Source organism: Prinia subflava, chromosome 33 (assembly GCF_021018805.1).
Source record: "Prinia subflava isolate CZ2003 ecotype Zambia chromosome 33, Cam_Psub_1.2, whole genome shotgun sequence".
Taxonomy (NCBI): domain Eukaryota; kingdom Metazoa; phylum Chordata; class Aves; order Passeriformes; family Cisticolidae; genus Prinia; species Prinia subflava.
Genome location: NC_086279.1, coordinates 83,780 through 94,737, shown reverse-complemented (window position 1 = coordinate 94,737; position 10,958 = coordinate 83,780). Strand labels below are relative to the sequence as shown.

Here is a 10,958-nt window from a genome sequence, read left to right as displayed (position 1 = left end):
GGGAGCGATCCTGGGAGCAGCGGGAAGGAATTGGGAGCGCTTTCCCTGTCAGTCTGGCTCTTACTGGGAGGGAACTGGGAGCAAACAGCGCCCGGGCGCGGCTGCCGCCGTTGCTGGGCGGGGCCGAACCAAGGGGCGTGGTTATGCAAATCAAGGAACGATCGCGCGCTGTGATTGGTGAGCGGGAGCAGCGCGGGGTTTCCCAGTTCAGGTCAGGACCAGGGCGGGCGTATGGCTGGAGCGATGGCGGCGGTGTTCGGTGAGAGGGGACAGTGACCGGGAATGGAGACAGGGATCGAGTAAAAGACCGGGAATGGGAACAGTGATTGGAAATTGAGACAGGGGTAGGGAACGAGACTTTTAATCGGCAATGGGGACAGGAATTGGGAATGCGACCGGGAATAGGAATAAGAGATTGCGACTGGTATCGAAATATCAACCAGACAGAAAATATGGGATGGGGATCAGAGTTCTAAAGCAGTGAAACACATTCGGGCTGCGAGCTCTGCAGCTGGACCTCCCCTGGGCTGCTGCGGCCCAGGGCCCAAAGGCTGGAGCTGCAGCCTTGCTCCTGTGCCAAGAACAGGAGGCTCCTGCAGGCCCGTGTCCCCTGCATGGCCCCAGCAGCAGGGAGGGCTGTGAGGCACAGCGGGTGCTGGCAGGAGGGGCTGCTGTGGCCAGCTGGGGCCTCAGAGAAATGCCCAAAGCCTTGTGCTGTGTGCAGCTGGGCAAGGGCAGCAGCAGGGCTGAAGGGTTCGTGTGCCACAGGCAGCCCGAGGTCGGGAGCCCTCAGGGCCCGTGCGAGAGGCAACCCTGGGGAATGGCACTGGGAATGGAAACACAGACTGGGAATAGTATTTGTATTGTTGAGAGATATCAAGAACTGGACAAGGAGTACTGGACTGGGACCAAGAATGGCACCAGTAATGGGGACAGGCACCAGTAATGGGGACAGGGACTGTGAATGGGGGTCCTGACAGGAAAGGCAGCAGGTCGGGATCGGGACATGGGGAGCACGGAAACGAGCCGGGGGGCAAGGGGGATGACAGCTAGGAGAATGGTATCTAGAACAGGGGACACTGGGAACTAAGACTGTGGGACATGGGGACAGTTGCAGGGCAGGGGGTCCTTGATCAGGAACCTCTGCTAGGGTCTTCCAGGGCAGCTGGAGCCTCTCAGTCTGTTGTCCCCAAAGCCTCAGGAAACCCCAAGTCCCTCCCAGGAAACCTAGATTCCTTTAACGCCAGCATCCCCCACATGCCCTGGAATATCTTCCCTTGTCAGCATCCATGGCCATCTCCACACCATCCGTGTTTTTGTTTAACATCTTTGTTTTTACCCCGGCTTTGGGTGTTTTGAAAGGACAAAGAGAAATGAAAAAAAAATCCAGGCTATAGGGAGCCAGGAGGATGTGGAGTCCCCAGCCAGGAGTCTTCCCAACACAGAGCACCGACACCATGGATCACTGAGGTTCTGCCCACCAGGGCTCACTGGGGATTGTCCAGTGTGGATCCTCCCATGGGGGATGGAGCTGGAGCAGTGCATGAAGCTCTGCCCATACTCAGGGTGCTTGCAGGGCTTCCCTTACCAGCGCCTCTGTTGGTATCTGGTCAAGGCTGACCTCTGTAAGAAGCTCTTCCTACACTTGGTATATTCATAGGGCTTGTGACATCACAAGAAGCAGGGCTGGGATGTGCTCTGGTGCCTGTCACTGCACAAGTGTCACAGTGGGGGCAGCTCTCCGTGTCCCCAGCAGGTCACGCTGTCCAGTGCAGCCTGTGCCTGCGGTCAGTGTGCACATGGGGGAGGCTGGGCTGGATGGGGGTTGGGGCAGAAAAGCAGCCCCCGGGACTGGGCTCTGCCTCTGAGGCTCAGGCCCTGGTGGGAGGACCTTGGGCAGGGCACGGGGCTGCTGCTGGGCCAGGGGGACAGGCCTTGCCCCCTGCCAGCTGCCTGGGCCCTCTGATGCCTGTCCCACATCCCTGTGCCTCCTGTGCCTGCTACTCCCACCACCTTCACTCCCTCCATCAAAGCCCCACTCAACCTCTTCACTATGACCTCTGGAAAGAAAGAAAGAATGAAGGAAAGGAAGTGCAGTCAGTGCACCCTGGCTGGACGGCAGGCACCCACCAAATCTGCTCTCTCACTCCCCTCCAGAGATGGACAGGAGACAGAAAATAGAGCAGAAAGCCTTAATAACGTGACATAAGGACAACAACTGATCACTCAGCATGTATTATAATGAACAAAACAAGTTTGAAATTACAGACATTAATTGAATGTATTGCCATCAAATCAGAGCAGGATAGTGAGAAGTAAAATAAAGCTTTAAAAGCAGCTCCTGCCCATCTGTCTCTCCTTCCCAGCTCTACCTCCTCCCCCGGTTCGTGCAGGAAGACATGGAATGGGAGTTCTGGTCAGTTCATGGTATGTTTTCTCCTGCTGCTCAGGGAGAGGAGTTGTTCCCATGCTGTGCCAGGGGCCCCTCCCAGGAACCATTCTTCCTGTACTTCTCTAAAGTGAGTTCATCTCACGGACAGAAGTTCTTCACAGACTGCTGCAGCATGGGTCACTCTTCCATGGGCTCACAAGTCCTACCAGGACCCTGCTCCAGCGTGGGCTCCTCTCTCCACGGGTTTGCAGGTCCCTGCCAGGTCCCTGCTCCAGCACAGGTTTCTCATGGGGTCACAGCCTCTGCTCAGGTATCCCCCTGCTCTGGCCCAGGCTCCTGCAGGCACTGCAGGTGCATCTCTGCACTTTGTGCCCTCCATGGGCTGCAGGGGCCCAGCTGCCTCAGCACGGACTGCACCACACAATCTCAGGAAAATCAGCTCCAGCACCTGGAGCATCTCCTGCCCCTCCTCCTGCCCTGCCCTGGGTGTGTGGAGAGTTGTTCCTCTCACATGTTCTCACCCTGCTCTTCCCTGGTCACAGGTACAGGTATCCTGCACTGTGTATGCTCTTTTTCTTAAATCTGTGTATTTTCTTTTTCCTAAATCTGTTATCTCAAAGGTGTCACCACCATTTCTAACTGGCCCAGCCTTGGCCTGCAGCCGGTCCATCCTGGAGCCGGCTGGCGTTGCCTCTGCAGGACACGGAGGAGCAGCTGCTTCCAGCAGCCTCTCACAGAAGGCGCTCCTGGAGCCTCCCCTTAGCAAAATCTGGCCATGCAAACCTAATATAATATTGTAGGGTTTTATTACCATTATGAATTCTTATTATTGCTATTATCTTTTTTTGCAAATAATGTTACAGTTGTTATTAGTGGTGTTTTTAGTCTTTTTGACTCTTTGTTATAGTTTTGTCTTGGATTATGTAACCAAAAGTATGTGTATTCTATTTCATCTCTTGAATCCAGTTGGGGAGATGGTTTTTCTTCCTTTATCTCTTGTAACTCAGGGGGCAGTGGGGCAGATGCTTTCTGATAATAGACCAGCTGTAAAACCAGGTGGGGCAGTGTTTCTTATCTCTTCCACCACTGTGGGGGAGGTGGTGATATCTTCTGTTAATGGGCCATTAAGGCTCACCAATCACATGACACATTACATCATCCCATTGTGAGATGCTCCACCCTTTGTTGTGGGGGAGCCAGCCATTGCTACCAAGATAAAAAGTGAGATGTAGGAACACCAAGCATCCCCATTTCCACTGGATTCTCAGAGGAAGACCAGACTCATCTCATCGCCACTACAGGATCATCTCTAATCCGACAGAACCACATCTGTCACTCCCGAAGAACTTAGGTGGACTGCTTCCAACACCCTGGCTGACAGGGTGTCAGGTCATATTTCTGACTCAGTCAGGGCTTTCTATGACTTTCATTTGTTTGTTTACTTGGTATTGTTTGTATTACTGCATTTGCATTTTTAATATTCCTAGTAAAAGACTGTTACTCCTATTCCCATATTTTTGCCTGAAAGTTCCTAATTGCAAAACTGTAATAATTTGGAGGGAGCAGTTTTTACATTCTCTATTCCAAGGGAAACTCCAGTTTTCCCTGACAGTTACCTGTCATTCCAAACCAACAGAAGTGGCTATAGTAGAACTTGAAACAAAAGCTCTTAATTGCAATTAGAAGTTATAATATACCCTATTCTGTGTCATTGCTCTGTGTGAAGCAGCTGCTGCCAGGGCTCCCTATTTCCCTGGTTTGGGAAATTTGATGGCATTGCTCACATGTCAGAAAGAGAGGGCTCATTCCAATCAACTGGATTGCCTGAGCTCTTCTAGTCCCAGTGTTCAAAGGTTGTTTTCTGACCTTGTTGACTTTCTCAGCTTCTCTTAATATTTGTGATTTTATACCAAAGTGTTCTGGGATGCGATTTTGTAAGATTCTGTAATCTGCTGTGTCTTTTGCTCTTGGATTTCTTAGTGGTGTGTCAGGACTGAAGGCAGCATTTTAGGTGGGAAGCCTTCAGTGTGAGATAGGATTGTCTCGGCAGCAGCTGGATTTGCAGATCTAAGCAGAGCTGACAAAGATTCCATGAACTGAATATTCTGTCAGGTTGTGGAAGCCGCAGTGTCCGGCTCGAAGGAGGTGCGGTGGGAGGTGCGGGTTGTGCAGGACTCCGGTGGGCAATGGCCGGAGCCCCCGGCAAGGGGCCGGCAATGGACACTGGCCCTTTGCAGAGCAGGGGCTCGGGGCCCTGCGGCGCCGGGCGGTCGGTGCCCGGTGAGCCCGGGACTGTGCGGGAGCCGGGAAGAGCGAGAGAGGCCGGGCCAAAGATCAGCACCGGGGCAGGCACGGTCTGGGAGGGGGCACAGCCCAGGGGCCCGCAGAGCCTCCCTGCTGCAAAGCCGCACCTGCGACAGCGGGGCAGCTGCTGGGATCTTTGGGGCAGGGAGGAGGCAGTTGAAGCAGTGATCCTGAAGAAAGATCTGGTAGGTCTTTTGCTCTGGGAATCCAGTGGGTAAGGCCTGCTGTGCTGTCCCAAATCCCACATTATATCCAGGTGGGAATGCTTGGCTCCTCCCCCTGGGTGGAGCATCTCACAATGGGCAGATATCATTCTATGAGTCATGCAGTGGGTCCTTGATTGCCCATAAAACAGAGATAGCTCCTAGAGGGAGTTACCTGTGAGTCATGGGGCAAGGTCTGGATGGCCCATTAACAGAAGATAGTCTGGAGGAGGGGGCAAGGGAAACACTGCCCCACCTAGTTTCAACAGATGGTGAAGATGGTGATAGAATACATACTTTGGGCATATCTTACACTATAACCTAGGACAAAATGTTTTGTAATTACCTGTGATCATAGCAGTAAGGAGCTATCCCATGCCTGCCCGCGTCGCAATAAACATACACTTTCTAACTTGATCTGGTAGAGAGTTTTTGTCTGTCACAGTTGGGTATCGATATGAGATCAATATTCATATTTTAATAAATCAGTACCCCTGGAGCCCCTCTGACACCCAGCTGGGGAGCGCAGAGAAGGGGAAGCTCTGGGATTGCCAGGAGCCCCAGTAGCCCAGAGAGAGGGGATACCAATAGACACTGGAGCTGCAGAAGCCCAGACAGCAGGGACCCTCTGAACCCCAGTGTGGAGAGACCAGAGGCAGGAAACTCCTGGGTAGATGATTTTTTGCTGAATCTCAGTGGTTTGGGTGTTTTTTGAGGGTGGCTGGATCTTGGTGGTCTAGAAGTTTTTATGGACACCAGACATCTGGTGACTTCTAGAAATGGACTTGGGCAGGACAAACACCCAAGCCAATGCACTCACACCTTATTTGCCCCCCCCCCAACCAGAATTCCATTTCCCAAAGTTTGGCCAGATGGAGGAGGAGGCTGCAAGGAAGAAGAAGATGGCCCAGAAGCCCCAGTCATGTGAGGCTTTCCCCCTCTCCTGCTCCATCTCCCAGCCCAGCTTGGCCCCTGGCTGCAGGATATGAAAAATGAAAGTTCAGTCTTTAGAACATTTTTAAAAGTTTAATTAGGGAATGCTAATGGACAGTCTCCAGCTCTGGGGTGTTCCTGGCTATCGGTCAAAGAACACCAAAGGAAGTTAAGACAGTGTTACCTATACACTGTTACTTTACTGAGGTACATATGTATTGGTAAGTTTCATGCATTTTTCAAACATTTTTGGAAGCTTTTGATGTGGCAGGAACTCTCTGTTATTTTAGTTTTACTCTCTGACTTATCTGCATGACATCCTGCAGATGACGTCAATATATTTATTGCTTTTTGTGGTTTCATCCTGTTTTTTCACATTTCCTTGATAAAATGAGTTAACAAGTTCTTTTCTAATTCTCCTCCAGTGCTCTGGTTTGTGTCAATGTTATCACTTGGAGAGGTCAGTCAGTAGGTGTGGGAAACAACATCATTGGTTTATTTAGTTCTCTTAGTTCTATAGAAGTATTTTAACATTCTATGTTTTACTAAGGCCTGCAGTATCATACATTCACCACACCATTATTTCTTTAAACTATATGGTGTATACTTAGATCTAATATATTCATGACACTACTATTTGCTTGGGCTATACAGTGCATACTTAGAATGATAGATTATGTTATATTAGCAAGCAGCTAAAAGTAGTTACAAATTGCGCTATATGTCAATACTTATGATCAATAAAAATGTGAAAAATCTAATACATAAATGCTAAAGCAAATATTATAGTGTCATTTTTAGCAAGGACAACCTGGCTGCCAACACTGTCCTGCCAGGGATGGATTGGAGAAATCTTCCTTCGGCCTTCCTTCCTTCCTTCCTTCCTTCCTTCCTTCCTTCCTTCCTTCCTTCCTTCCTTCCTTCCTTCCTTCCTTCCTTCCTTCCTTCCTTCCTTCCTTCCTTCCTTCCTTCCTTCCTTCCTTCCTTCCTTCCTTCCTTCCTTCCTTCCTTCCTTCCTTCCTTCCTTCCTTCCTTCCTTCCTTCCTTCCTTCCTTCCTTCCTTCCTTCCTTCCTTCCTTCCTTCCTTCCTTCCTTCCTTCCTTCCTTCCTTCCTTCCTTCCTTCCTTCCTTCCTTCCTTCCTTCCTTCCTTCCTTCCTTCCTTCCTTCCTTCCTTCCTTCCTTCCTTCCTTCCTTCCTTCCTTCCTTCCTTCCTTCCTTCCTTCCTTTCCTTCCTTCCTTCCTTCCTTCCTTCCTTCCTTCCTTCCTTCCTTCCTTCCTTCCTTCCTTCCTTCCTTCCTTCCTTCCTTCCTTCCTTCCTTCCTTCCTTCCTTCCTTCCTTCCTTCCTTCCTTCCTTCCTTCCTTCCTTCCTTCCTTCCTTCCTTCCTTCCTTCCTTCCTTCCTCCTTCCTTCCTTCCTTCCTTCCTTCCTTCCTTCCTTCCTTCCTTCCTTCCTTCCTTCCTCCCTCCCTCCCTCCCTCCCTCCCTCCCTCCCTCCCTCCCTCCCTCCCTCCCTCCCTCCCTCCCTCCCTCCCTCCCTCCCCTCCCTCCCCTCCCCTCCCCTCCCCTCCCCTCCCCTCCCCTCCCCTCCCCTCCCCTCCCTCCCCTCCCTCCCCTCCCTCCCCTCCCTCCCCCCCCTCCCCTCCCTCCCCTCCCCTCCCTCCCCTCCCTCCCCTCCCTCCCTCCCCTCCCTCCCCTCCCTCCCCTCCCTCCCTCCCCTCCCTCCCCTCCCTCCCCTCCCTCCCTCTGAAAGGCTTGACATCACAGGAATTCAGTGGGGACAAAAAGCTACAGAGATCCTTCTCGAGGAGGGGCTCCAAACTCAGCCCATGGAGACCCAAGGAGGAAAGACCCAGCCTGGGCTGGGAAGGCAGCTGGAGATGCAGATGCAGTTACAGCTGGTGGTCCCTGAGCAGCTCCATGGCAGGGAGAAGCCCTGCAAGTGCTTGGAATGTGGGAAGAGCTTCAGCTGAAGCCTGCTCATCCACCTTTGGGTGCACATGGATGGGACCCCATTTGAGCAGGGCCAGATTTGAGCTGGAATATCGGGATTCCCAGACCCAGGTTGGTGAGTGTGCCCAGCACATCCAGCACCGACCTGGAGATGCTGCAAGTCCAGTACAGTCAGAGCAGGGGTGAGTAGGAGGAGCCAGGGGCTGGGGAGATCAGTGGGAATGGGGGGTATCTGTGGGGCTGGGATGGGAGTTGTCCTCCTGCTCCTCACCATTCTATCCTTCCCAGAGCCTAATCTCTCCCAGTATGATCCCAGTTACTCTCAGCAACTGGTTCCAATTGCTCCCTGTTCCTTCCAGTGTGATACCAGTAGCCTCTAGTACAGTCTCAATCACTCCCTCTATGATCCCAGTCTCTTTCACCAGGGTCCCAGTCATGCCAGTTGCCCTGAGCGTAGACCCAATCACTCCCACTTGCTCCCAGTTGTCCCCAGCATGGTCTGGGTTGTTCCCAGTGTGGTTCCTGTCACCCCAGTATGGTCACAGACACTCCCAATATACACCAGTTGCCCTCAACATGCTTGGAGTCATTCCCAGTCATTCCCAGTATGATCTCTGATCCCAGGAGAAACCAGTCACTTCCAGTAGGAGCCCAAAGCTGATGGAACAGCTGGAGGATTCACCTGGAGGAGGGTCCCTACAAGTTCTCTGGCTGCAGGAAGAGCCCCAAGGAACGGAGGTCCCACCAGAACCACCACCTGAAGTAGGAGGTGGTGACAGCTCTGCAGCCTGGAGCCCCAGGTGTAAGAGCCTGAACGAGAGGTCTGGTGTGGTAGCCCCTGAGGCTCCCACAGATGACCTGGCTCTCCTGTGGAGAGTCTGAAGCTTGGGAACTGCTTTCAACTGTCAAGCGAGAACCCCTAGGGAGTCTCCTTGAGAGACTCCCCTGACAGTTAGGATGAGAAATATGAGCATTGCCATGAGACTTTGCGAGCCCATGCAAATTCTTGTCCCTGGGAGCCTTCGACTAAAGAGCTTGAGGAGAAGAAGAACCCACATCGTGTTCTGTTTCTTCCTGGGTTGCTTGACTCCCCCTGGAGTACAGCTGCCTTGGCTGTACAAGGAGCTAAAATCACTCTTCCCCCACCCGAGAGTGCCTGTGTGCCTGGTGCATAGGGTGCCTTGTTAAAGGTGCTTCTGCCAGGGAATGCCACAGCACCTGAAGGTCAGCTAGGCCCACTAGCCATCCTAGGCCATGGCAAGTGTCGCCCAAACAGGGCCGGCTTTTGAGTCATCCCTGGAGAAGCTGCTCCACACAGCTTCTGGCTGTTGGATTCAAGCAGCTGTCGGGTCAGCCGCTCCCCAGGGTGAGACGTGTCCTCTGGGCACTGACTGGGATCCCTCAGTAGGAGAGAAGAGGGCCAGCCGAAGCCACTGACCACCTCCCAATGATCTTTCCTTTGACTGTCAGCATCAGCCTAGGAAAAACAAGTGAGTCTGGAGAAGGGATTTTTTGGTCTTTTATTTCAAAATTTTGCATTTTGCTGTTGGAGAGGGAAAGGGGATTTTAAGATGGAGAACATTGTTAGCGGAGTTGTGCTCCCCCCATCTGAATGAGGTGTCTACCTCCAAGTTAAGGAACCCCTGATCTCAAAAAAATTTGAGTTTAATCGTCCGGAGTCGAAAGATTTATTCACTGGGTTTTTGAGTTCTTCCCTCATAAAAAACCTGATTCTGTTTATTTAGATGCATTTTGGGATGGGATAGGAAAAGAGTTAAATATAGCACAGTTGAATGGGGACTTATCAGTGGCCCATTTTTTTCCTTTATTTCAGTTAATAATAAAGACATTTAACAAGGGAATCAGTTCTTGGGAAAAGAAGGGGGAGTTCAGGGGAAGCTATGGGGCCCCAGTTGAAAAATCCTAACCCTCCTTCCTCAACCCCTGTCCCCAAACCCTCTTCCCCTACTGAGAGAGGTCAGCAGGTGAATCCTGCCACACAGCACAGGCTTGCCACTGTCTCCCAGTCACCCTCCAGCCCTCTTTCTCCCTATACCTCGTGTACTCTGGCCAAATCACCCAGCACCTTCCCTTAACCTTAACCATGCCTATGTAGCTAAGTTCTAGCACCTCATAAGTTTTGCCAATAAAGGTTTTTGATTCGCAAGATGGCGCTGGCAACGCAGTCAGCCCTGCCATCTTGTTATCCTTCACCCCAGGTTTTCCTGCCCCTGACTCCCGAAATTGCTGCATCCTACCGCATGTTCCTGTGCAAACCACCACGCAGGTCACTGCTCCTTGCCCCTCCCAAGAAGGCAGTCTGTTGGGTGTAACTGCATCAGGCCCCTCTCCTATCACTGGGAATACTCCTCCCACAGACTGCACCCCCTCAACGGAGGGCTCTACCCACTACCTCTCTACCTGCTGCCACACCCTCTCACCTGCCCCCCCAGTCCACCCACTTCCAGCACTCACATCATCAGGACCGGAAGTAGAGATGATGGCAACCGGAAGGACGCCATATTGGCCTCCTCTCCAGTCCACCTGAAGAAGCCCCGTGCTCGCTTTAGGCGCCCCCGTCCTCTTCGGAGGATGAGGGTAGTGAGTCCTCCCTCTCTGATATTGAGTGCGAGGACCACTGAGCTCAGATCCAAAGGAAGACAACAAAGGAAGGGGACCGGGAACTGGCAGCCAAAGTCTCTGCCTTCCCTATCACCTTCAGAGAAGGAAGCCATGGGCCTAGAGTAACATGGGAACCAATCGCGTACTCCCAGTTAATGGAGCTATGTAAAGCAGCCAAGGAACATTGTAGAGGGTCCTTTTACTTTAAAAATTTACTTGAGGCTACCTTCACCGTGCATACCATGCTTCCTCACGATATCAGGAATATTATGGTGTGCCTCCTCTTTCCAGCTGAATTAATGTTGTGGGAGAGGCAGTGGAAAGAGCAATTAAATAACATAATGATGACTACACATGCCAGTGACCCCACAAAGCCAAATTTAATATTGGATCAAATCGTGTGTGAAGGTAACTTCCTTAAACCATCTGATCAGACAACAATACCACAGACTGCCCTTAATGACATCACACTTGCTACCAAAACTGCCTTACAACTTATACCAGATGATTCCCTGCCTACCCAAGTTTTACAAGCATCAAGCAAAGCCCTGAT

The 10,958-nt window shown here is 51.7% G+C and overlaps 1 long non-coding RNA gene across 1 annotated transcript; it reads left to right on the top strand.

Moving 5' to 3' along the window:
* Positions 1 to 194: 194 nt before the first annotated feature.
* LOC134563117 (uncharacterized) lies at positions 195 to 6,520 on the top strand. The gene is made up of 3 exons (XR_010083320.1): positions 195 to 259; positions 2,367 to 2,427; positions 3,013 to 6,520. It is a non-coding gene; the product is annotated as an uncharacterized LOC134563117 (long non-coding RNA).
* Positions 6,521 to 10,958: the final 4,438 nt, after the last annotated feature.